The following is a 27,868-nucleotide window of genomic DNA, read 5'->3' as shown; positions in this document are numbered from 1 at the left end:
CTTCTCTTTTTTTTTAAATTGGAAAGTTTTGTGTTTACATTTCAAATGTTATTCCCTTTCCCAGTTACCCACTCTCCCAGACCCCTCCCCCTGCTTCTATGAGGAGGTGCTCCTCTTCCCATCCACCCAACCACTCCCACCTCACTGCTCTGGCATTCCCCTACACTGGGTCCTTCACAGGACCAAGGGCTTTTCCTTCTATTGATACCAGACAATGCCATCCTCTGCTATATATGAGGCTGAAGCCATATAGTCCCTGGGAGCTCTGGGGGGTTCTGGTTGGTTGATATCATTGCTCTTCCTGTAACCCTTTCAGCTCTTTCAGTCCTTTCTCTAACTCCTCCACAGGGAGTTCCCCATGCTCAGTCTGATGGTTAGCTGCAAGCATCTTAATCTGTATCAGTAAGGCTCTGAGAGAGCCTTTCTGGAGACATCTATATCAGGCTCCTGTCAGCAAGTACTTCTTGGCATCAGCAGTAGTGACTGGGTTTGGTGACTGTATATGGGATGGATCCCCAGGTGGGGCAGTCTCTGGATGACATTTTCTTCAATCCCTGCTCCACTCTATCTCCCTGAGGCATTCATATTTTGGTCTTCCTTCCCAAGTGTTTGCTTGTTTGTTTAGATAGTTTTTTTTTTTTTTGGTTCTTTTTTTCCAGAGCTGGGGACCGAACCCAGGGCCTTGCCCTTCCTAGGTAAGCGCTCTACCACTGAGCTAAATCCCCAGCCCCGGTCTTCCTTCTTCTTGAGCTTCATATGGTCTGTGATGTTTTTCTTAGGTATTCCAAGTTTTTGGGTTCATATCCTCTTATCAGTGAATGCATACCATGTGTGTTTTTTTGTGATTGGGTTACCTCACTCAGGATGATATTTCATGAAGTCATTGTTTTTGATAGCTGAGTAATATTCCATTGTGTAGATGTACCACATTTTCTGTATCCATTCCTCTGTTGAAGGACATCTGAGTTCTTTCCATTTTCTGGCTATTATAAATAAGGCTGCTATGAACATAGTGGAGCATGTGTCCTTGTTATATGTTAGAGCATCTTTTGGGTGTATGCACAGGAGTGGTATAGCTAGGTCCTCAGGTAGCACTATGTCCAATTTTCTGAGGAACTGCCAGACTGATTTCCAGAGTGGTTGTACCAGCTTCGGATTCTAACAAAAATGGAGGAGTGTTCCTCTTTTTCCACATCCTTGCGAGCATCTGCTGTCACCTGAGTTTTTTGATCATAGCCATTCTGACTGGTGTTAGGTGGAATCTCAGAATTGTTCTGATTTGCATTTCCATGATGACTAAGGATGTCGAACATTTCTTTACGTGCTTCTTGGCTATTCAATATTTCTCAGTTGAGAATTCTTTGATTAGCTTGGTACCCCATTTTTAATAAGATTATTTGGTTCTCTGGAGTCTAACTTCTTGAGTTCTTTGTGTATATTAGATATTAGCTCTCTATTGGATGTAGGATTGGTAAAGATCTTTTCCCAATCTGTTGGTTGCCATTTTGTCCTATTGACAGTGTTCTTTGCCTTACAGAAACTTTGCAATTTTTTGAGGTCCCATTTGTCAATTCTTGGTCTTAGAGAATAAGCCTTTGGTGCTCTGTTTAGGAATTTTTCACCTGTGCCTATGTGTTCAAGGCTCTTCCCCACTTTCTCTTCTATTAGTTTCAGTGTATCTGGTTTGATGTGGAGGTCCTTGATCCACTTGGACTTGAGCTTTGTACAAGGAGATAAGAATGGATAGATTTGCATTCTTCTACATGCTGACCTCCAGTTGAACCAGCACCATTTATTGAAATGCTGCCCCCCCCCCCACTGGATGGTTTTAGCTTCTTTGTCAAAGATCAAGTGACCATATGTGTGTGGGTTCAATTCTGGATCTTCAATTCTATTTTATTGATCTACCTGCCCATCTCTACCAATACCATGCAGTTTTTATCATGATTGCTCTGTAATACAGCTTGAGGTCAGGGATGGTGATTCCCCCAGAAGTACTTTTATTGTTAAGAACAGTTTTCGCTATCCTGGGTTTTTTGTTATTCCAAATAATTTTCAAATTGCTATAGCTCTATGAAGAATTGAGTTGGAATTTTTATGAAAATTGCATTGAATCTGTAGATTGCTTTTGGCAAGATGGCCATTTTTACTGTATTAATCCTATCAATTCATGAGCATGGGAGAGCTTTCCTTTTTTTTTTTTTTTTTTTTTTTTTGTTCTTTTTTTCGGAGCTGGGGACCGAACCCAGGGCCTTGCGCTTCCTAGGTAAGCGCTCTACCACTGAGCTAAATCCGCAGCCCCCGAGCTTTCCATTTTTGAGATCTTCGATTTCTTTCTTTAGAGATTTGAAGTTCTTGTCATACAGATCTTTCACTTGCTTGGTTAGAGTCACGCCAAGGTGTTTTATATTATTTGTGATTATTGTGAAAAGTGCCATTTCTTTCTCATCCTGTTTATCCTTTGAGTAGAGGAAGGCTACAGATTTGTTTGAGTTAATTTAAAACCCAGGCACTTTGCTGAAGGTGTTTATCAGCTGTAGGAGTTCTCTGGTGGAATTTTGGGGTCACTTAAGTATACTATCGTATCATCTGCAAATAGTGATATTTTGACTTCTTCCTTTCCAATTTGTATCCCTTTGACCTCTTTATATTTTCTAATTGCTCTGGCTAGGACTTCAAGTACTATATTGAATAAGTAGGAAGAGAGTGGGCAGCCTCATCCAGTCCCTGATGTTAGTGGGATTGCTTCAAGTTTCTCTCCATTTAGCTTGATGTTGGCTACTGGTTTGCTGTATATTGCTTTTACTATGTTTAGGTATGGGCTTTGAATTCCTGATCTTTCCAAGACTTTTAACATGAAGGGGTGTTGAATTTTTTTCAAATGCTTTCTTAGCTTCTAATAAGATGATCATATGGGTTTTCCCTCCTTGAGTTTGTTTATATAGTGATTTATGTTGTTGGATTTTCGTATATTGAACCATCCTTGAATCCCTGGGATGAAGCCTACTTGCTTTTGATGACAGATCATTCTTGGATTTAGTTTGTTAGAATGTGAGTATTTTTGCATCCATATTCATAAGAGAAATTGGTCTGAAGTTCTCTTTCTTTGTAGGGTCTTTCTATGGTTTAGGTATAAATGTAATTGTGGCTTCAAAGAACAAATTGGGTAGTGTTCCAAACAGTATTTTGTGGAATAGTTTGAATAGAATGGCTATTAGGTCTTCTTTGAAGGTCTGATAAAATTTTGCACCTAACCCCATCTGATCCTAGGAGCTTTTTTTTTTTTTTTTTTTTTTTTTTTTTTTTTTTTTTTGGTTGGGAGACTTTTAATGACTGCTTCTATTTCTTTAGGAGTTATGGGACTATTTAGATGGTTTATCTGGCCCTGATTTAACTTTGGTACCTGCTATCTGTCTAGAAAATTGTCCATTTCATCTGGATTTTCCAGTTTTGTTGAGTAGGCTTTTGTAGTAGAATCTGCTGATTTTTTTGAATTTCCTTAGTTTCTCTTGCTATGTCTCCCTTTTCATTACTGATTTTGTTAATTGGATACTGTCTCTGTGCCCTCAGGTTAGTCTAGCTAAGGGTTTATCTATTGTGTTGATTTTTCTCAAAGTAACAGCTCCTGGTTTTGTTGATTGCTTGTATAGTCCTTTTTGTTTCTACTTGGTTGATTTCTGTCCTGAGTTTGATTATTTCCTGCTTTCTACTCCTCTTGGGTGTATTTGCTTCTTTTTGTTCTAGAGCTTTTAGGTGTGCAGTCAAGCTGCTAATGTATGTTCTCTGCTGTTTCTTTTTGGAGGCACTCAGAGTTATGAGTTTTCCCTCTTAGCACTGCTTTAATTGTGTCCCATCAATTTGGGTATATTGTGTCTTCATTTTCATTAAATTCTAAAAGTCTTTAATTTCTTTCTTATTTCTTCCTTGACCAAGTTATCATTGAGTAGAGCCTTGTTCAGCTTCCATGTGTATGTGGGCTTTCTGGTGGTGGTGGTGGTTGTTGTTGTTGAAGATCAGCCTTAGTCCATGGTGATCTGATAGGATGCATGGGATTATTTAAATCTTCTTTAATCTGTTGAGGCCTGTTTTGTGACCAGTTATATGGCCAATTCTGGAGAAGGTATATTCTTTTGTTTTTGGATGAAATGTTCTACAGACAACTGTTAAATCCATTTGGTTCTTAACTTCTGTTAGTTTCACTGTGTCTGTTTAGTTTATGTTTCAGTGACCTATTGATGAGAGTGGGGTGTTGAAGTCTCCCACTATTATTGTGTGGGGTTCAATGTGTGTTCTGAGCTTTAGTAAAATTTCTTTTATGAATGTGGGTGCTCTTACATTTGGGGCATAGATGTTCAGAATTGAGAGTTCATCTTGGTAGATTTTTCCTTTGCATATGAAGTTCCTTCCTTAACTTTTTTGATAACTTTTGGTTGAAAGTTGATTTTATTTGATATTAGAATGGCTATTCCAGCTAGGAACCATTTGCTTGGAAAATTGTTTTCCAGCCTTTTACTCTGAGGTAGTGTCTATGTCACAGAAATGCAAAATGCTGTATGCAGCAAAAATGCTGAGTCCTGTTAAAATATCCAGTCTGTTAGTCTATGTCGTTTTACAGGGGAATTGAGTCTGTTGATGTTAAGAGATATTAAGGAATGATGTTAAGAGATATTAAGGAATGATTGTTGTTTCCTGTTTTTGTTGTTGGAGGTGGAATTGTTTTTGTGTCTCTCTTCTTTTGGGTTTGTTGAAAGATTACTTTCTTGCTTTTTCTAGGGTATAGTTTCCCTCCTTGTGTTGGAGTTTTCCATCTATTATCCTTTGTAGGGTTGGATTTGTAGAAAGATACTGTATAAATTTGGTTTTGTCGTGGAATATCTTGGTTTCTCCATCTATGTTAATTGAGAGTTTTGCTGGATACTGTAGCCGGGGCTGGCATTTGTGTTCTCCAAGGGTCTGTATGACATCTGTCTAGGATCTTCTGGTTTTCTTAGTCTCTGTTGAGAAGTTTGGTGTAATTCTGATAGGTCTGCCTTTATATGTTACTTGACCTTTTCCCCTTAACTTCTTTTAATATTCTTTGTTTTGTGCATTTGCTGTTTTGACTATTATGTGATGGGAGGAATTTCTTTTCTGGCCCAATGTATTTGGAATTCTGTAGGCTTCTTGTATGTTCATGAGCATCTCTTTATTTAGGTTAGGGAAGTGTTTTTCTATAATTTTGTTGAAGATATTTACTGACCCTTTAAGTTAGGAATCTTTGTTCTCTTCTATGCCTATTATCCTTAGGTTGATCTTTTCATTGTGTCCTGGAATTCCTGAATGTTTTGGGTTAGGAGCTTTTTGCTTTTTCTATTTTGTTTGGCTATTGTGTCAATGTTTTCTATGGTATCTTCTGCCCCTGAGATTCTCTCTTCTATCTCATGTATTCTGTTGGTGATGCTTGCATCTATGACTCCTGATCTCTTTCCTAGCTTTTCTATCTCTAGGGTTATCTCTCTTTGTGATTTTTTGATTGTTTCTATTTCCATTTTTAGACCCTGGATGGTTTTGTTCAATTTCTTCTCCTGCTTGGTTGTGTTTTCCTCTAATTCTGTAATGGATTTTTGTGCTTTCTATTTAAGGGCTTCTACTTGTTTACCTGTGTTGTCCTGTATTTGTTTGAGGGAGTTGTTTATGTCCTTCTTAAAGTCCTCTATCATCATCCTGAGATGTGATTTTAAATCCATGTCTTGCTTTTCCAGTGTATTGGGGTATCCAGGACTTGCAGTGGTGGGAGAACTGGGTTCTGATGATGCCAAGTAGCCTTGGTTTCTGTTGCTTAAGTTCTCGAGCTTGCCTCTCACCATCTGGTTATCTCTGGTGATAGTTGGTCTTGCTATCTCTGATTGGAGCCTGTCCCTCCTGTTTGTGGGCTTTTGAGCCTGTGATCTTAGGAGTGGAACACTCCTGGGACATCAGCTCTCCGGGCTGGATTTGGGTATGGACGGCTGTGGGACAGCCCCAGCTCTGGGTGCGGATGGAGATAGGAAGGCCAGTATCTTCTTTACATTACTCCATTAGTTGTTCCCCATCTTCTAATAGCTACCATTTAGCTCATTTACACATTTTTAACTTAAACCAACAATTTGAAACTTTGTTGTTTTGTTATTTGTATAAATTTTCTTTATACAAGTTAAATACTAAACCGTTACCAGACACACAAGTTTCTTTGTTATGGGTACTATCTCTGACTTTCTTGATAGGCTTCCTTTGAAGTACAAAAATTTTTATATGCCTTTATTCTTTGAGAATTTAATCATATTCCCAACTTTTCCCAGATTCCCTCCTACTCTCCTTCCTACCTAACTTATATCTCCCTTAACACCACAATTGAGTCCAGTTGGTGTTGGCCAACTGCTCCTTGGCATGGGTCTGTACTGGAATGTGATCACTATACCTGATTTATCATACCATTAAAGAAAACTGATTTCCTCTCTGGCAGTCATTAACCAATAGCTTTTTTGTTAGGGATGGGGGGATGGGACTTGGTGCCCACTGTTGTTTTTTTTTTGTTTGTTTGTTTGTTTTGTTTGTCAGAGGTCTTATAATTTTGAGATATGACTCTGCTAGTAGTACAAATAGGAAGTTTAAGAGTATAACCCACGAGCACAGGTGTCTGTAATACTGTGGAAACACCTCAGCAGGTTAACTGAGATGGACTAGTCAGAATGCCGTGGTGTTGGGAGTCTAAGCAACCTACTTTGTTACATTCTTGCAAGTATTGACTGAATCTCTTATGGGTAAGCCCATACTTGGTTTGAATTCTTAGGAGGTAAATAAACATACAGATGATTTTTAGAAATTTCTAGTTACCTTTAGTCTCCATTTGCTTCCTCTATTTCTTTTTATCTTGAATTTATTTGTTGAGAAATCCATATTGATTATTTTGTAGAATTATCCACAATATAGATTTCTGTCAGTGCTTAATATCCCTCAATATTTTTAATTAACTGATTATATTTAGAAACTTAAGTTTAGCTCTCCGTGTGAGTGTGAGAGAGGGGGAGGGAGAGACAGACAGACAGACAGACAGACAGACAGAGTCTGTGTAGCCCTGTCTGTCCTGGGGCTCTATCTGTAGACCAGGCTGGCCTCCAACTCAGAGATCAACTACCTCTGCCTCCTGAGTACTGGGAGAAAAGGTGTGTGCCACCACTGCCCATATTTTAGCATCTGTGCCAGCATACCTAGATGCATTAATATATTAGAGATGGACAGCAATTTTGTATCTCTCATACTTCATTTATTAACTGATGTAATTTTGTAAAAAGAAGTTTTCATTGCTTGGTTAACCTAGAAAATAAAAAAAAAACCTAGGGAAAGCAATTAAATGGTTGATTACTTCTGATTATTTTGTTATATAATACTGAGTTGATTCTCCAAAATTGACCAGTAAGTTTTTCCAATATTATCATGGTCTTGTGGACGTAATGTATTAGATGTGTTTTGATCCATTGCAGTTCCCTATTTTTGTTCATATGATCCTATCCTTAAACAGTTGATTTTCTTCATATTCAGTAGAGTGACTAATTTTTAAAAATCCATCAAAATGTGGAAGAAGTGGAATTCTGTTTATGGAGAATGTTTTATCTGCTTTGGAAAATAGTATAGGAGTTGTCAAATGGTCATGTGTAAGTTATCAGATGATTTAAAAGTTGACTTCAACCTATATTTAAAAGAAATGAGGGCTAGTGAGATGACTCAGTAGTTAAGGACCTACTGTTCTTTCAGAGGACTCAAGTTCAGTACCAAGCACCTACATTAAATGGCTGACAAAGGCCTTTATCTTCTGACTCAGGGTAACCAGTGCCTTTGGCTTCTGCAGGCCCTTACATGTACATGCACATATGTCCACGCGTGCGCACAAAGACACACACACACACACACACACTCTCTCTCTCTCTCTCTCTCTCTCTCTCTCTCTCCCCCCCTCTCTCTCTTTAAAAAGTAAATCTTCAAAAAAAACTTAAAAAAAAACCCCAAACATCAATTCAAAGGCTATAGAAGCTTACTAGTTTGGTGGCAAGGCTGCTTGCTAGCATATGTGAGGGAGGCATTAGACTTAGTCCCCCGGCATTGTAAAGAATTGATCATAGGTCTAAGTAAAAACCTATAGACAGACTTCTGCAGCAGCATTTTTTCATACTGTCCCAGATTATAGGAACAACCAGTGAGTGGATAAACCAAGAGTGCTGCTGTCATAGAACACATTATTGAGTCATAAAGAATGAAGTCCTGGTTGGTATTGAAATGTGGGTGTGCCTTGAAAACTTGCTAAGGGAAACACACTTTTTAAAAGGCTGCATAATTGCAGGGTTCCATTTTTGTGAATATCCAGAGGATGCTGGATTGATTGATTTGACTGGCTAATGACTGCACAGAAAGGGCCAGAGGGGGAATAGGAATAGCTACTGGACAGTTCCCTTTGGAAGTGGTAAAAATGTTTAAACTTTAGTGTTGGGACACTAAAAACCACTGAATTATATAACAAGCTTGTTTGTTTCTGTGTATATATGCAAATTTTTTGAGATGGTGTCTCTTAAGTGTTTCTCAGACTGATTTGGAATTGTGGGGCCAGGTAATCCTCTTGCTTAATTCTCCCAAGTAGGAGTACAGGAGTCAGGTTAACATGCCTGGTTGAGTTGTATAACTTAAATGAATATATGTGTCTAAAAAGGAAAAAATATCTACAGTACACAGCAGAGAACCAACTCTTAAATTGCAATAGTATTCTTGAGAATAAAACTATTAACCATGTTTAAAAACACAACAAAGGGACAATTCTTTAACACATAATAATCAAATTGTTCTGCATGCTGTAACTACAGATGTGAGCAGATAGCCCAGCATCTGCTCTCTTGTAGAACAGCTATGAATAGTATGTGTGTGGGTACAGAAGGGTGGTAGAAGGTAGCACAAACAAGACTTTTCACATTAGTCTGTAGAATTTGAAAACTAAACTGGTAGGGCCAGATAGGGAAATCACAGAGCCCAGAGGTTCAGTGGTTATATAATTTGTGTGGGTCAGGATAGGAGAGAATTTAGGGAAGACTCCCCCACCCCCCTGTGTGTGTGTGTGTGTGTGTGTGTGTGTGTGTCTGTCTGTCTGTCTGTCTGTCTCTTCTTTTTGAGAAGGTGACATTTACAGGGTATACAAGGATGACAAATTCAGTCATGTAAAGGCTTGTTTAAGATAGGGTCTCCTTATATAAGTGGATTAGCTTATAGTTCACTGTTAGCCCAAGTTGGTCCAGGACTCACGGTTCTCCTTAATTTCCAGTGTTCTGGGGTAACGGCATGTGCCATTGTGCTCAGCTAGAGTGTTCTCAGACAAGGGTAAAAGAGAGGCAAAACAGCATGGTCTTAGATTGAGCCTGTGTTTATTGATTAAAATTATTCATACTAAGGGAAATACGTTTTTTACCTTTGATAATGTTGTGATGAGTGCCTTTATAGGCAAATAATTCTTGCATCTGTGTTTATTTAGGGATGGATGTTGACATGTTTATTTAGGTGGTATATTTCTGGGATAAGGACTTAGAACTTACTCTACTACTGAAGCATACCCGGAACCCTGCAGGACACTGTAGTACTGCAGCTAGTAAGCTTGGATTAAGCAGTTTCAAAAATTTTAAAACTCTTAAAAGTATGAAAATGCTACCCTTTTTGTCCCTTCCACAGTTTGATTGTGCAGCCTCACCATACATGAGTGAAGGAAATTAACAAAATGACTTCTCACCGTTGAATGCTATAATTTTTATAGCTTGATGAAGTAAAATTCTCATTTTGATTCCCATTTCCTTAATAAGTAGAACAACTTTTTAAAGCTACTAGTATTTTTAATATTTCCCTTGGCACAGGAAGCTACCAGGCTATTGAAAAATGTCTTAAGGAGAGTTGTGATTGTCTCCATTGTTGAAGAAATTAAAAGATGAGGGACAGCTTTTAATTCATTATTATATAGTTTCCAATAAATAACTCAGGGAAAGTGCTATAAAGTCAGCTTACATAACTATAGTCTTTTACTGACAAATTGAAATTTTTAAAACATTAATCTGGTTAGGAGTAATAATTGTGAATTCACACTTTCATAGTTCTGTCCCTAAGTATAAAGGTATGCTCACAATCATACCTCCCCATTTAGAATAGCTGTGAAACCAGTTTGAATCAGTGTCTTTAGTTTTCTTTCTTATTGAACACAAAAATCCAGACTTGTAAATGATAGGATTTAATTTTGTGTAGGTTGAGTTTTTTCCTCCAGCTGTTTGGTACCCTGAACAAAAAGTAACTGAAGTAACTTTCTCTGACTGAACTCTAGAGAAATAACTGTTTAATAAACCTGCAGTTTTAAATATTACCTAGTACATAGGGAATGCAATTAAGTTGTTTTGGAGTGTGGTTTGTTTGAGTGTGGTATTCATTCTTTACATAGGATAGTAAATGCTAACTTGCATACAGGAAAGGATATGAGATTAGAATTCATGATTTAAAAAAGATAGGGCAGAACTCCTGGCTGTTTTATTTTATTTGGAAAAAAATACTTCAGCCATTTCATGCTGAAGGACAGGGCAAATTATTCAAGATAACTGAAAGATGTGCTTCCCTGGAGAATTTGAAACCCATTCCACCCTTGTGCAAGAACTCTCCATGTGCCGTCCTCCTCTAATTCCTATCTGTTCGAAACACTTCGTTTGTGTGATTTAGTGTGTGTCTACCACAAAACTTGTATATCCATGAAATCAAGATTGCTTTCATAATGCCTAATACACAAGATTAAGTCATTAGAATCTTTTTTAGATTATAATGTTCATGGAACTTAGAGTTAAGTCATACCAGTGTTAGAAAAGATACAAAGTGGCATAAAAGTAATATGCTTTAAACTGCTCACTCAAAGCAAGCAGGATGAGGATGAGAAGCATTGCAGATTATGAAGTAATCTTATTTTGTGACTTTAAAAAATTAAATAACCTTTAAAAACCATCAGGACAAAGTGACATTGATTTGTAATGGAACCTATGTGACCTTGGAAAAATTGCTTTACTTCTTTTGAGTCAGTATTTACAAAATGGGCATGATATTTAATTTCTCCATGGTTTATAAGTTGTATGGCCCTCTTAAACCTAAAAAGTTAGTTTTCTTGTTTTACTCCCCCACCTCCCCATTTGTGAAACTGAAGACTGGTGTTTGATTCTCTCTAAAAGCCTTGGTCTGTGTGGCACCATCCCCATCTGCTGGACTGTCAAGAGTTGTGCTACTAAGAAAACTTGATCATGTCTTAATCGCTGTCAGAATCACTTACGTTTCAATTTTCAAATGTGGATATTCTGTCTCTTTTGACTGAAAAATGGATGAATACAGTTACAGGGTAGGAGGCCACTCAGAGATAACGATAAAGGCCTCAGGAATCAGTGCTAGTTGTGGTGTTTGAAGTCTTTCCTGTTTGTTGTTGTGCAATTTAATGCACTGTTGAGAGGATATCACTTAATGTCTAGAGAATTCAAAAGATCAGTAGGAGATTATTACAAGGCTGGTTATGGTAGGACACACTTTAATCCCAGCACCTGGAAGGCAGAGGCAAGCAGACCAGACGCCTAGTCTACATAGCAACTTCCAGGCAGCCAGGACTACATTGAGAGAGCCCATCTCAAAGAAAATTATTACAACTAATAAGAAAGCAGATATAAAGCAAATATTCAGAACAGGGCATAAATAATTATAAAACAAAATTAGTTATTTTCATCCTAATAATAGAAATTTAAATGAAAAGTCCCGTGCTCCATGGAAACCCCTTGTGAAATAGGTTTGTAACTTAAGTTGTCAAGGGAGGAATTAGTTGGAAATCCTACAACACTAGGGTTTTTAATGAGTGGAGAAACTTGTTTCTGGGATGGAAAAGAGTATGATTGAAGACATGGATCCTATAATGATTAAGAACACAAAGTCAAATCCAGTTAGTATTTGTTTAACTAAAAACCTGGCATGATAGTATGTACCCACCCTGTAGTCTCAGGTGTTTAATTAGTGTTTCCACAAAACACATTTTGGGACCCTTTTTCCTTGACTTGTTGAGTGGTCATCTGTGCCTGTGAGTGTCATCGAATGTTACTGGAAGGCATTCTTGCGTGGAGAAAGAAAGAAAGGGGGAGAGGAAAGAAGAAAGGAAAGGGAGGGAGGCAGAAAGAAAGCATGAGCATCAGGTATCTCAAAAGGTAACATGTTGTCCCAAAGGGAGTGGACAACATCTGAGAACAACCTGGAAAAGGATGCTCCCACTTAGGAGAGGGACATCACTAAGCAAGAATCTGGAAATATTCCTCTTCTCTTGGTCACATACCTGTTGCCTTAGAGCTGTAATAAAACACTCAACTTGAAAGCAACTTGGGGAAGAAAAGTTTTATTTTATTGTAGCTTGCAACTCTCAGGCCATACTCCATTACTGAGGGAGTTCTCAGGGCAGGAACCTGGAGACAGGAACTGAAGTAAAGGCTATGGAAGGGTGCTCCTTACTGACCTGCCCAACCTCCTTTCTTTCCCCCAAGACCACCTGCCCATTGTGGCCCTACCACAATGGACTGGGCTTCCCACATCAATCACGAAGAAGTGCAGTACAGACATGCTTAGAGGCAACCTGATGGAGGCATTTGTCAGCTTGTGTGAAGTTGACAAAACTAACCAGGACAACTGTCAAGTTTAGTAAGTCTTAGACTTCCATAGAGTGGTGGTGATTTTAATCATGTTCAGGGCATATTCCCAGGACCAATGATCCCCCAGTTTTTGGAATACTGGCTTTGGAGCATCTTGAAATTGGGATTTAGTACTTAGATTCCTGGGATACCCCTCAATTTTTTTTTGTACCATTTTCTTCTCGGTGGATTTTTAGTTCCTTGTTTACAAAATAAGGATTTGCCTTTCATTTTTAGCCCATTTCACAAAAATTGTGTTAACAGAATAAAAGTGTTAGCTTGATTTCTTGTTATCAAGAGCTGAAACATTAGAAAATGGGAAATCTTTTGCATTCTGCCTTGAGAATATATAAATACAACAATCCACTTTCTGCTTTGAGAAGAATAGAATCTGTTTTTTGTTTTCTTTCCCAAGGTACAATAAAAAGGATAACAGAATAAGAGGATCAAGTCTGCATACACTAAAAGAAAGGCTACATTTCCCAGACTCCCCTGCAGCTTGGTGGTTCTCTATGTTAACTGGAGAGCCAGGTGTTGCTTATGGATCTCTTCCAGCAGAGCTGCTTATCCTTTAGTTTTGTTCTGTTTCCCTGTGGAATGAGATTTTAACACCAAACTTAAACCAGCTCCAAAGAGTGTTTGATCATAGAATCCAACTATTCTCTTTTCGGGCAGCTCAGCTATTCTAAAGTAGTATGTTCAAGAGAAAACTAGTTTACTATGTGTTTTAGTCATTGGGGTCTATTTCAGCAAATAAACCTCATAAACTAGAGTAAAAACCTCAAGTCAACATGTTCTGTCTGTATAAACCCCATTTTGCCCACAAGTAGATCAGTTGGTGTTAATTGTGAACAGACAATAAGGATCACCAGGTCCTTAGGAGACGAGACCAAGGTAGGAAAGGAGAAAATACCTTCTGAGGCACATAATTCAAGGGGAAAGAAATCACAATTAAAAGTCTTATTGTTTTTTTTTTTATTTGAAACTTGGTGTATTTACATTGTATTATCATCCAGATTTCATTTTGTCATTGGTCTCATGTAAAATTTTAAAATCTCAATTTAGTGTGGACTTTTTTCAAACATCAAAAAAATCAATTTTACTTGGAAGGTTTTAAATCTGAGCACCTTACCCTATTTAGTAAGAAGTTTTTTTCTTTTCCTAGTAATGGTTGTTATAAAAGTTTTTGTGGGGTTGGAGATTTAGCTCAGTGGTAGAGCGCTTGCCTAGCAAGCGCAAGGCCCTGGGTTCGGTCCCCAGCTCCAAAAAAAAAAAAAGTTTTTGTAAGGCTGGAGAGATGATGGCCCAGTGGTTGAGAGCACTGACTGCTCTTGCAGAGGTCCTGAGTTCAGCAACCACATAGTGACTCACAGCCATCTGAAATGGGATCTGATGCCCTCTTCTGGTGTGTCTGAAGACAGCTACACTGTACTCATATACACAAATAGATAATTCTTTTAAAAAAAAGTTTTTATAGAAAAAAGATGCCCCCAAAAGTTGAGAGACCTCATACATAACTACTATAGACATTTTGATCAGTCTCCCAATATTTCCCAATATACAAGTTTCATCTACATGAAGTCTTTCAGAATGTTAATTCTCCATTTTGCTTCCTTTTTCTGTTATTAATTTTTATATTTTATAGGTCTGTATAACATTATGCTATGTAAATAGAAGCATTATTGGAGTCTAAATGCATGAATAGAATTTAGAGTTCCCATAATTTAGACTGATAAAAAAAAGTATCTGTTTTATACACTAGTGAGCAGTACCTGAAGTTAAAACTTTTGCTACATCTGTGGTTATCCCTGAAAGTAGACTTGACCATCTAAAAATAAATATCATTTTGAACTTGCTATGTTTTAGGCTTATTTTTTTTATGTATGTGAGTACACTGTCATCTCCTCAGACACACCAGAAGGAAACAACAGGTTCCATTGCAGATGGTTGTGAGCCACCATGTGGTTGTTGGGAATTGAACTCAGGACCTCTGGAAGAGCAGACACAGTGCTCTTAACCACTGAGCCATCTCTCCACCCCCTTTTTGAGCTTTCAATGCACATCTTTGATAATCCTCCAGAAACTGACCAGCTTAGTCTTTATGTCCCTGGGTGTTAGGGACTGAACCCAGGGCCTTGTGCAGACTACGTAAGAATTTTACAACCGAGTTACTTGCCCTAGTTGCCTAAATGCTTTGTTTGTTTTGAGGTCCATTCATAAAAAGCGAGGGCCGTTAACACTGACTTACCACTTCAACTTTGTTGATTTTTATATATAACTTGGGGACAGCACTAAACAGGATATTAGATTCTAGCTTTAACTTCCCTTCCAGAATCCATCGATTATATTAATCTGGTCTTGAATCAACAGGCTTTGCTTTAGATTTCCTTGAGGAATTAAAATTATCATCTTCAAATATAATACATGCATATGGCTTTTTTTAGAGTAAATGGAAATTTTAGGAAAAGGGGAATGAGTAAGAGTAATAATTTAGTTCTTGGAACTAGAGAGACCATCTACTGGTTAAGAATGTTTAGTGATGTTTCAGTTCCCAGCACCCATGTGGTAGCTCATAAATATCTGCAACTCCAAGTCCAGGACATCTGACATCTTCCCTGGCCTTGTGAGTACTACATGCACTTTTATACACGCAGGCTAAATACTCATAAAACAAACATAAATCATAAACTAATTTTTTGTAGGGTGGGATCGTGGAATGCAAGGCTCCATGGGAATCTGAGTGAAGAGGAGTGGGAGTATGTGCTGGTCATTGTGCTTATTGGTGCCATGCCAACATCTAGATTTAGAGTCTACCTCTACCTATATGGTAGCAGTGTCATTTGGTTTATTCTAAGCTTTGTTTGTTCTCCAGCGAAGAACAAACAGGAGGTCCTTCAGTTCTTTTACAACTTTTCTTTGTGGCTCTGTTGCCTGGTACTAGAACTGTGAAGGCTTTGATCCCAGAAAATTTTGCTTTGTGTGTACTATTTGCTTGGTTGATCAATTCTTGTGAAAGGGTTTGAATCACACATTTTCTTATTTGAAAATGACTAAATTAATGAGAACTAACTTTCAAAAAAATACTATGTTGGAAGGTTCCCAGTACATAGTTCACAAAATAGAAAGGAATGATTGAAAAGCCAGGAATGTGTAAGTTAAGACTCCAGTTTCATCAAGATTGATTTTTCTTTTGTTTCTTCAAAATAAATGTCTTGGGGTTTCTATCACTGTGAAGAGACACCATGACCACAACAACTCTTATAAAAGGAAAATACTTAATTGGGGCTGGCTTACAGTTTAGAGGTTTAGTCTGTTATTGTTATTATGGTAAACAAAGCATCACTCATGGAGACATGGTACTAGAGAGGTAGCTGAGAGTTCTACATCTTGGTTGGCAGGCAGCAGAAAGTGACACTGGGCCTGGCTTGAGCTTCTTAAATCTCAAAGCCCACCCCAAGCGACATACTTCCTCTAACAAAGCCACATGTCCTAATCCTTTTTTTTTTCCTTTTCTTTTTTTTTCGGAGCTGGGAACCGAACCCAGGGCCTTGCACTTGCTAGGCAAGTGCTCTACCACTGAGCTAAATCCCCAACCCCATGTCCTAATCCTTTTAAATAATGCCACTACCTATAAGTCTATGAGGAGGCATTTTCATTTAAATCACCAAGTGAGTTTAATTTTTTTATCTTTGTAGACTTGCCTATTATCTAAGGAACCAGTTATATGCATACCATCCAGCATCATGAGCAGTTGAGAAATGACTCTTCCTCCATTGTATGTGGGGGTGGGAGTACTTGGGGGACACTTTCATAGGTAAAGTGCTTGCAAGCATGAGGACGTGTGTTCAGTCCCTCATAGAAAGTTAGGTGCATGGACTAGTAATGGTGCACAACTTTAATCCCAGTACTCGGGAGACAGAGGCAGAAGGATCTCTGAGGACAGTCAAGGCTACATAGAGAACTCTGTCTCCCAAAAACAAACAAAGTGAGGTATAGTAGGGGTATGTGAAGTGGAAATCTGGTTTCTGTGGAAACTCAGTTGTGTCACATAATTTTTTCTGGAAGCTGTCTTGTGAGAGGATGTTTTGCTGAAGCAGACACATGAGAAGGCATGATGTATAAAAATAATAGAAATATAACCCCGTAGACAGTAAGAATGCTTTAGCATTGCTACACCTGCAGCGCATTGCTGGTCTTCAGAGACAGAAATGCACCAATCTTCTTGTGGGATTCAGATTGATTTTTGCTGCACCTACTGACTTGTGCCAATTCAGTGGAGCCTTGAAGTTTCTGCTGGATCTAGCTGCTTTTACTGATTTGTGTTTGGTGTTTGCTATTAGACAGCTGATAATCCTGACAACAAAGATTGGAATTGTGCCAAAGAACTACTTTTAAACAGGGCCACAACCCCCTTTTCCTATTAACCTTCTTTCTCTGCTACCTCTGTTCAGTGGGCTAGAAGGAAGGCTGAAGCATTTAAGAACCCTAATTAAAGTAAATTTTGAAAAATTTAAACCTACAGGTGTATACCTGCCACCCTGATACTAGGGAGGCAGAGACAAAAGAACCCCTGGAATTCATTAGCCAGTCATATTAGCTCAGTTGGTGAGCACCAGCCAAATTCAGTGAAAAACCCTCAAGAAATAAGGGTATGCACTAATAGAAGAAGACACTAGTATCATCCTCTGCCTTCTACACATTCACCCCACAAGAATATGAACATATAAGCTTCTAATTAAGCACCAGCTGGACTTCTTGTTCCATGACATAAGTAAATTGTTTCTTTCAGCAATAGGGCCTTATTAGGTTATGAAGATTAACCAATATCTTTGGCACTAGCCTTTGATGCTTATGGCTTTCCATGGGGCCTCTTAGCTAAGGAACTCAATAAGATGTAACTAGAAGTTTTACTTGGCGGCATAAGATGTCTACTTGGGGCATTGTCTTTCCTATTATTTGTGATTCCATTTAGACTTCTTTCATATTTGTCTATATTTTTAGGAAACTTCTTACAGTAGTAGGTTTCTATATTATTTTTCAGATGTCCTTTAGTATTAGTTGTCCTTCCCCAAATTACCTCTACTTTTCTTTTCATTCCCCTCTATATTTAATCTTCCCAATCAAGATTCCTCCCCCCCTCTTTTCTTTCTCATAACAACATATTCTGTTTCCCCTTCCTTGAAGATCCTCTCTTCTCCCCAACTCCTTTACTAGAGATAACTAACCTCTGATTATTTGGATTGTAGCACACTGATTAAAGCTTAAAGGCTATAACTGTATATAACAGAAAACACATATCTGTCTTTTGGGGTCTGAGTTACATCAATATGATCTTTTCTAGTTCCATCCATTTATCTGCAAAATTCACCATTTCGTTGTGAATAGCATTTCATTGTGTGTACACCACATTTTCATTACTCACTCATTAGTGACATAGCTGAGCAAGTACCTGGGGTGGGGATAGCGTCCTTTGGATATTTACCCAAGAGTGTGGTACAGCTGGATCTTGACGGTACATCTATTCCCAGCTTCCCAAGAAACTGTAACACAGATTTCCATGGTGGTCATACAAGTTCTCATTCCCACCAACAATAAATATATGCTCCTCTTTTCCACATCCTGTGGGCATGAGCTGTTATTTGTTTTATTGATCTTGGCCATTCTGAGTGGTATCAGATGGAATCTCAGAGTAGCTTTAATTTGCATTTCCCCGATGACTAGGGATGTTGAACATTTCTTTGTTTCTCAGCCGTTTGTTTGATCTTTTGAGAACCCTGTTAAATTCTGTACCCTTCTTTTTAATGGGCTTATTTGTTTTCTTGATGTCCAATCTTAATTTTTTTTACATATTTTAGATAGCTAACCATTTTTATCAGATATGTAATTGATAAAGATCTTTTCCCATATTGCAACCTGTCACTTTGTCTAAATGATGGTGTCCTTTGCCATACAGAAGTTTTCAGTTTCATGAGGTCCCATTTATTAATTGTTGGTCTTAGTGTCCTGTGCTGTTTATTGGCATTCTGTTCAGAGTCTTTTTTTCTTGCCAATGAGTTCAGGCCTATTCCTCCCCTCCTTTCTTTTCTGTCAGATTCTGTGTATCAGGTCTTATATTGAGGTCCTTGATTCAACTGGAGTTGAGTTTTGTGCAGAGTGATAGACAGGGATCTGTTTGCACTCTTCTACATGCAGCCATCCACTCTGACCAGCTTCCTATATGCAACTATACAGTTTGACCAGTACCATTTATTCAAGATACTTTCCCCCCAGTATGTACATTTTGACTTTTTGTTAAAAGTCAGGTGTCCATAAGTGTGTGGACTCAAGTTTTGATTTTCAGTTCAATTCCATTTATTGACATTTATCTGGATTTTGGTTGTTTGGCTGGTTTTGGTTGTTGGTTTTTCAAGACAGAGTTTTTCTGTAAAGTAGCCTTAGTTGTCCTGGAATTTGCTTTGTAAACCAGGCTGGCCTCAAACTCAACAAAAATCCTCCTGCCTCTGCCTCCTGAGTGCTAGGATTAAAGGTGTAGATATGCTTGGCTCAACATACCTTGTTTTTATGCTTAGTGACATGCTTATTTTTAATACTGCAGTAGGATCTAGTTGGTTTCTGGGACTTCCTAAAGCTATTTTGAGTTGTTTACCTTCCTGTTTAAGGAGCTTCCCTATAGGATAGAATGTTTCAATCTTGGAGGAAACTGTTACACATTATCTTTTCAAGTTTGGGGAAGAATTGTGTTGAGATTATGATGGGGATTGGGTTGAATTTGTGGACTGCTATTGTTAGAATTGCCATTTTTCACTATATTAATCCTACAGTTTTGTGAACATGGGAGAGCTTTCTATCTTATGTTGTTAATTCATTTTTTAAAAAATATGTCAAAATTGTGCTTTGGAATTTTAGATGACTGAATTTTTAGAGATACCATGTTTTGCTTGATACATCTAAAGAATTGGGGGAAGTTAAAATACTGTTTGAAAATATCCCTTAGCCATTATAAATTTTAAAATGACTTTTATCATTTGGGTTAAGTTGATTATCAAAAGCTTTAGCCTATAGATTTTTTTAGTGTACTATACAGAAAACATCTAATATAAAAACCTTAATAAAGCTGGTTAGTCTAGCCATTTAGTTTTTCAACATTTTATTGTGAATATTTCAATCACAGCAAGAAAATTGAAAGGATTACAAAATGAGGGAGTACTTGTAATATCTACCACCAAGATTTGATGGATAGTTTGTCATACTCATTTTATCACATGCTACTTACTCCTCTGCTCTACTTGTGAATGTCTCATTTTATGATTTAACCAAAATAAGCTGAAGATAAGCTATAGCTCATCCTTGAATATTCAGTATACACCATTAACTCTGCTCAACATTCATAGATTTCTGGTTTTTAATGTCAGTATTGTATACCCTTATTAATAATAATGTACTATTATTAAAATACTATATTTTTCTTTTTCTCTATATTTTTATCTTGAACTTCATCCCGGTTTGGGCAGCTGTTAGTAAAACTATTACCATCCTGTACAGCTATTTAGAAGAATACATAGTTCTTATTCCTCTTAGTTGAATTTCTAGGAGTAGAATTTCTGAGTACTGTGTGTTTAATCCTATAAGAAGTTGCAGCCTTTTTCCAAAATGGTTGTACCATTCATTGAATAAAAATTCTGGTAGGTAACTACATACTGGCAAAAAGAGCTCTTTCATCAGAGTGGTGTGGTAGGTGTGTTCTCATGCTCCACTGATACAAATGTGAATCAATTATGGGATTCTGGTTTAAGAGGGCAACAAATGAGGATATATAAAGGATCTAACACAAATGAAATAGTGTTACAGAAAAGTTCTGGGTACCACATAAACTTAGGCTTTCCCCCATTTTGTTAAACGATGGAAATGTCAGAAAACAAGGTGAACTTTGGTAGATTAAATTATATAGTTGTATGTGCTACACTGAAGGGACTGTCACATTGTAATCACTTGGAAGCACTATAGTTCGTTTCACATTATGGAAATTTATCCTAAGTGGAAACATTCCAGGGTACTTTTATTTTAGAGTAGCTTGTAAACAACCAAACCATCAGAACATGCTTATACAACAATAAAATGTTCTCCTCAATTAAATTGAAGACATTTTTATTCAATTGCAAGAGAATGTAGAAAGGTACTTAGAACTGTTAACTTTCTAAATACATAACACCCTATATATTTCCAGACAGCTTAATTGCCATCAAGAACAACAAAATGATTTTGTCCTGCTTTTAAATTCATTGTTAGGAATAAAGACAGTGCAAAGTGGTCAGAGTCAACAAACCTTGAGGCCAAGATTGATACTGGCAGCTAGCGTATAGCACTAGCCAGTGGGTCTAAAGGCACTCTTGGTCTGTTCCTTGTTTTAACTATGTTGTCGGCCTCAGACTTGTTTTCTCATCCTAAAACTGACATTTTTAATTTAATTCTTATAGCTGTGCTTTCAATTCATTTTTATTTGATCATTGAACTGTTGGAGCTCAACTTCAGGGTCTTTCAACTTTGCTCTTTGTCTAAAACACTTGCTCTTCTTCATTTAACTACATGCTCTCTTTCTCCTTTTGTGCCAAAGTGTCCTTAGTTAATGGCCATTTCTTGTTACTGACTGCAAAATAACTCAGCACTGCAGATTTTACACTGCATTCGTTCTCATGGCACACATCATTTGACACATCTATCTACACGTACTTCTCCCAGTATATTTCTTGTTATCGTAAAATCAGTGTTCACTATTTTCAGCTGCAGTGATACCCAAGAATGCTTCTCCCTGGGATCCTTTTACTGCTGACTTCAGTGATAGGAACGCCACTCACTGCTGTAAGAGCTAGAGTCTTGCCATCTTCAACACCTTCTCATCATAGGTTCCAAAGATACATTGTAATTTCTATAATTTACTAGAGAAGATATGTTGAAGCATAAGTATTTATTAAAATAATGAGCATTATTATAATAGCTATGCAAAGATTGTAATGAAAACATCAGCATATTGGTTATGCTATAAGCATAATTAATACATCCACAAACATTCTGTTTATTAGCCTTTTTCCGACTCTGATGTTTTTCTCCATCACCCCCTTTTCTTCTTTTTGAATCAGAATTTGTATCTATATGTTCTTTTTTTTTTTCTTTTTTCTTTTTTTCGGAGCTGGGGACCGAACCCAGGGCCTTGCGCTTGCTAGGCAAGCGCTCTACCACTGAGCTAAATCCCCGACCCCATCTATATGTTCTTTTATGTGGGCTCCTACTCAGAAGCTCCTGTGTCATAAACTGTCAACATCCAGAGAGCCAAATAGCCCTCGGAAGACTGTCATGATCCACCTCTAGGGGCCTTCATTCTTTTCAGCACCATTCTGAGTTTTCCGTTTTTCTTGCCAATGGTTGCTGATTTTTTCCATGTGCACTTTTATTGCATCCTGAATTACCTCAGCATAATTTTTAGTTATTTGAACATTCTTAGCTCTATAACTAGTGTCTTCTTTTACTATTTTTCACTTCTTCAAGGATTTCTATGTAAGATTTTGGAAAGTTTTTGGCTATTTTCTATATTGACTTTAGCAGCCAATTCTACAAACAGATCGTCATTTTCAGTGACTTGAAAAACAGAGTGCTTCTTTCTTTGCCTCCTCAATGACAAAATCATAAAAGCAGGAGGTGAGGTCACAAACAGACCATTTGTGATTCAGAGGAACTTCAGCAGGCACTGAAGGATACAGTCTGTGATTATTTGACTGTAACAGTCACCCTTTCCCAACTTCAGTTCTACCTTTTTAATTGTCTGGAACTGTGAATCTTTGTCCAAAGCAACTGTTTTCTTCTCGCAGAAAACAAGCCAGGGTGATAGATCATCTTCCTTTTTGACATAGCCTAGTTTCCTCAATCTGCAAGATTCCACATGCTTTTCTAGTGATGATTTAAGCGTGTGATAATTTGAATCATAAGGACATAGTGCACTTTCATCCTCATTCTCCACCTTGTCCCTGGAGTCCAGCTGATCAGGCTCCATTCAGGCTATGCTATCGTGTCCTTCAGCATCTGGAAGCAGCACTACATGAACTTACGCTGAGGGAAAATACTTTATGTTCCTAAATTTATTTTATTATCCAATTTTAAGTGGTTTATGTTCCTGCTGTATAAGCATGCTTGCTTTGACAATAAGTGAAGTGATACTGTTTGATATAAATGCTTCATAAACTCAGAATCTACTGGTTTAAAGTCCATGTCCTAATAGAGCAATAGACTATAAATAGTATTGCACTCTGCTCACTCAAAATTCTGCTTTAAGCAGTCCTCAGATGTACTATCCATGTAGTCCATAAAGATTGCCAGCAGTTGTTACCCACTGTGTCCCTTAAAGCGAGGGTGTCAACTACTACAAGAAGCCAACAGAAAAGCACTTTCTTTTATGTAAACCATAGACGTTCTCCTGGGGAAGATTTTACTTCTGTAGGTAGACACTCCAGAGAATGATAACTTGAGTAATACCAACTTCAGATTCACTTCATTGCCCTAAGTATCAATCAAAACCTCTCCTGATTTTCCTGCATACTTTATCTGAGTGTCTGGCATCCACATAGCCTTCAGAGTTTTCTGTGGCATTTGTAAAACACTGATGCTATTGCATTGATTGGTGACTCCCTCCTCACTCTGCAACTAGTCCCAAGGCTGTGTTGGTCTAAGATTTAAAACTAAACGTGGTTTAGGTAAGTGATGACTTAGGGAAAGCCTGCTGGTACTTTGAGCTCAGAGGTGAAAAGGTCATGGATACTCAGATGGATATGTTTACAGGATATATAGCATACCTGGTAAGGTTCCTGATGTGGAAGGGATTCAAAATTGTGGGGAGACAAGATGTTTTCTGTGCCCTAAGATTAGAATAGCTGAGAAATCCGCATTAAAGTAAAAGCCACAAAGCTCTATGAACTTGTATCTACAAAAAGGGCAATGATGATTAGCTAATTAGAAAACTCAAAAGTGGTTTTCCACATCAAACTTGTGAAGAATACCCGCACAGGCAATGAATACAGTCCTGTGTGTAGAAGTCAAGCCTTCTAAGGAAGATTTACAAAAGAAAATTCAGTGTCGACCAAACTGAGTCCAGATTTTAAAAGGATGTCTACATGAATGATTGCTCCAAGGATGTGACCCCTGAAATAATGGATTTGAGTGTTAGGGATCAATATATTGGCCGTTTGGGGTGGTAGCTCAAAAAAAAAAAAGGTTTGGCTCATATTAAGAAGGTAGAGCTGGGCAGTGGTGGTGCACACCTTTAATCCTAGCACCTTAATCCTCTGGTAGGCAGAGGCAATTTGATCTCTGAGTTTGAGGCCAGCCTGGTCTACAGAGATAATTCCAGTACTGCCAGGGCTACACAGAAATAGCATATCTCAGGGAAAAGAGAAAGGTGGCTTTGTTGGCATCAGGGCACAGGTTGATGAATTGAGGATCAAGGATGAAAAAAATCAAGGGCTGAAAAGATGGCTCACTGGGTAACATGCTTGCTATGCAAGTCTGACAACCTTAGTTCATTTAAATCCACAGAACCCACATAAAATCAACCTTAGTATGTCCCTTCAGGAGATGGTAGGCAAATGTCTTTGGATCAGCAGAAACAAGCAGGTCAGTTAGCCTGGCAGACGTATCATGAGCATGAGAGACCCTATCTCAAACAAAGTAGGTGAGAGCTAATTCTTGAGGTTGTTCTCATATTTCTACACGTGTTGTGGCATAAACACACACCCATGTTATATTTTACCCTAGATAGTATAATGTATAAGTTCACTTCTTTTTGAGCTTTACTAAAATGGAATAAAAATGTAAAATCTAAACATTATCTAAACGTGCTAATGATCACCATGAAGAAAATAGTGCGAAAGGAAGGGTAGGATGAGATACTAGCAAGTAAGGGTCTGGGATAGATGTGGAAAGCAAGTCCAGTTTATCTCACTGAGCACCTCACTGCTCTGCAAATCAAATTTAGAGTGGAGTTACTATTCACTACTCAGGTTGTCATTAGCAGACCAGAAGCACTAACAGCTGAGAGTTTGTTATAAATGCAAACTTTAGGCCCATCTCTGTGACATACATCTGTAGCCTCAGAACTTGAGGAACTAAATCAGGAAGAACATTGTGAACCTTAAGCTAGCCTAGGTTGACACAGCTAGATCCAGTTTAAAAAGAGCCCCAAAAAAGTAGTCAGAAATACAACTATATTGGCTTGTTAAACTTTTTTTTGTGTGTGTGTGTGTCTATAAGGATTTTATTGTTCTGATTAAGTCTATAAACAACTCAAATTCATCCATATCTTGATGCCTACTTCTCTAAAAAGCCTGTTAACTATGAGGACATCGATGTTCTCTCCCATTTCTTTTTTTTTTTTTTTTTTTATTAACTTGAGTATTTCTTATATACATTTCGAGTGTTATTCCCTTTCCCGGTTTCCGGGCAAACATCCCCCTCCCCCCTCCCCTTCCTTATGGGTGTTCCCCTCCCAACCCTCCCCCAATTGCCGCCCTCCCCCCATAGACTAGTTCACTGGGGGTTCAGTCTTAGCAGGACCCAGGGCTTCCCCTTCCACTGGTGCTCTTACTAGGATATTCATTGCTACCTATGGGGTCAGAGTCCAGGGTCAGTCCATGTATAGTCTTTAGGTAGTGGCTTAGTCTCTGGAAGCTCTGGTTGCTTGGCATTGTTGTACTTTTGGGGTCTCGAGCCCCTTCAAGCTCTTCCAGTTCTTTCTCTGATTCCTTCAATAGGGGACCTATTCTCAGTTCAGTGGTTTGCTGCTGGCATTCGCCTCTGTATTTGCTGTATTCTGGCTGTGTCTCTCAGGAGCGATCTACATCCGGCTCCTGTCGGTCTGCACTTCTTTGCTTCATCCATCTTGTCTAATTGGGTGGCTGTATATGTATGGGCCACATGTGGGGCAGGCTCTGAATGGGTAAAACTTTTAAAGTATTATTATTAATTCTTTGAGAAATTTTACACAATGTACTTTGGTCATACCCTTTCACTCCTTCCATATCTATCTTCCTTCCCCCTGCTACCCAACCACCCACCTTTAGAACTATCTAGTAACTCTTTCTGCTGCCCATCTGCTCTTGTATATGTGTACTCTACTCAAGGGCATTCACCCTAACACTCCATCTCCTAGCAGCTGTCAGTGGCCAATAACCCCTCTGCCAGCAGTGGGATTTCATGTCCACCTCACCTGTCCTCACTGGGATTTTATCTGGCCTTAGGTTGTGAGGTCTTGTACATGCTTTCTCAACTGCTCTGAATTCTTAGGGTCAACTGCCCTGCTGTATCCAGAAAACAGTTATAGTTACCTTTGCCTCTTAACCACAAGGATCCTTGAGTGAAGGGAAGGATTGTGTGGTATAGATGTCTTAAGATTTCACATTCTTCAATCTCTTTTCTCTATACACTGATCAGTTGACTATCTCTACATTAATCATCATATACTGCACAGAAAAGCTTCTCTGATGAAGGTTGACAGATGCAATAATCTATGGGTATAATGACAAGTCATTAGAGTTTAATACTGTGTCCATTTAGCAGAATGATAGGAGTAGTTTTCCCCCTTGTGGTCTGTGACCTGTCTAACCACAGATTCTTGGCCTCTTCAACAGTGTTGAGTATGGGCTTCAACTTGTAGAGTGGGACTTCAATCACAAAGTAATTGGTTACTTCCATGACATTTGTAACACTGATGCACTAGTGAGCATGGCTTGTCAGGCAGGTCATTGTTGTATCTCACATGATCCACATCTTTTTCATTCTGTAAGATTGGCAATTGCTTTTTAACTCTGGTAACATGCATAGAAGCTTCCAGCACTATGAAAGCTAGCCAGTATAAATGAAGCTTTCAGGTAAGTACCTGCTTGATTTCTCTGTATTCTATGACCCAAGTATGTGGTGTTTTACTGTCAAGGTCTGAAGGTCCAAGAGCATTAGCAAGAGCCTATATGTAATGTTTGAGGGTCTGTAGGACCTTACTGGTCAACAACTCCAAAAGAGGTAACTCATTTCTGGCATTAGAGTTTTGTTATTCTGTGATACATAGAATTCAAGACTGTTAAGAATCCACATAAGTCATTGATGGCAACAGTCTCAATTGACTGTGAAATCATTTGTGCAGACAAATGACTCAGTGTCCTATCTTTGTTACTTTGGGTACTGAATTTTGTGAATAGAGTAGATATGTATTAAAAAGAGCTCATGTGTGGTTCCTATACTGTTTAGAAAGAACAAGGGAGGACAGATTTTTGTTTTTCCTTGTTGCAGTATTTGTAATAATGAAAAATACAATGGTCCGTGTAACACCCTGCTGCCCACACACATTAGCTGTAGTTGCCATGTTCCTTTACCAACCTTGTTCACCAACATACAGAATTCTTATAGTTGTGTAGATTCTATTCAGTAATCTGGGTACATCATTTTTTTTCATTCTGTCTTGTGTCCATTTGTTTTAGTACCTACGGGCTTTTCTCCTTTAACTGTGAAAGGAGAGACCTTTGTAACATTCAGTCTTAATGATGTCAAAAAGAAGGGCCCAAGGCATTATGGCATTGTTACTTGCCAGACACCTAAAAGTGTCACTTATGGAGGACTCAGCAGTGTAGCAGAGGAATACTATCAGAGGCAGACAGGCTCTTACTATTGAGACTAGAAAAGATCAGAGTTGTTACTGTGACACTAGGAGCCCTGGAATCAGTCTGTCCATGGTTTGTACCTGTGAAGAAATGTTCTATTTTAGAAAAGTCTTTCTATATCTTTTGTTACTATGACTTAAAGATCTGAAGCTGAGTAATTTTTATTATCAAGAATAGAAATTGGGGCTAGAGAGATAGGCAAGTAGTTAAGAACATTGGCTACTCTTCCAGAGGACCCAAGTTCAATTCCCAAGTACCCACATGGCATCTCACAACTATCTATAACTCCAATCCTAGGGGATCTGATCCACTAATCTGGTTTCTGCTGGCATGGCAAGCATGTGATGTACAGGTGTGCATGTAGGCAAAATATCTGTAACACACAAAATAAAAATACAGGTGAAAAAAATGAAGAATAGAAGTTGAGCTGTTGAGACGGTTCAGTGGGTAAAACTG

General features: G+C 38.2%; 1 protein-coding gene, 1 long non-coding RNA gene and 1 pseudogene across 17 annotated transcripts in view; 1 reads left to right on the top strand and 2 right to left on the bottom strand.

The window, feature by feature from the left end:
* The window catches only part of Cpeb1 (cytoplasmic polyadenylation element binding protein 1), a 108,111-nt gene that overhangs the window by 45,979 nt on the left and 34,264 nt on the right, over nucleotides 1-27,868 (top strand). The gene's annotated exons all lie outside the window — the stretch shown is intronic.
* LOC134483747 (uncharacterized) lies at nucleotides 7,261-8,233 on the bottom strand. The gene is made up of 2 exons (XR_010060637.1): nucleotides 8,052-8,233; nucleotides 7,261-7,705 (listed from the first exon to the last, which is right to left on the bottom strand). It is a non-coding gene; the product is annotated as an uncharacterized LOC134483747 (long non-coding RNA).
* Nucleotides 21,996-22,764, bottom strand: Snrnp48-ps1 (small nuclear ribonucleoprotein U11/U12 subunit 48, pseudogene 1; annotated as a pseudogene).

This window comes from Rattus norvegicus, chromosome 1 (genome assembly GCF_036323735.1).
Source record: "Rattus norvegicus strain BN/NHsdMcwi chromosome 1, GRCr8, whole genome shotgun sequence".
NCBI classification, from domain to species: Eukaryota; Metazoa; Chordata; class Mammalia; order Rodentia; family Muridae; genus Rattus; species Rattus norvegicus.
Note: the sequence above shows the minus strand (reverse complement) of the source record. Positions and strands in the feature narration are given on the sequence as shown.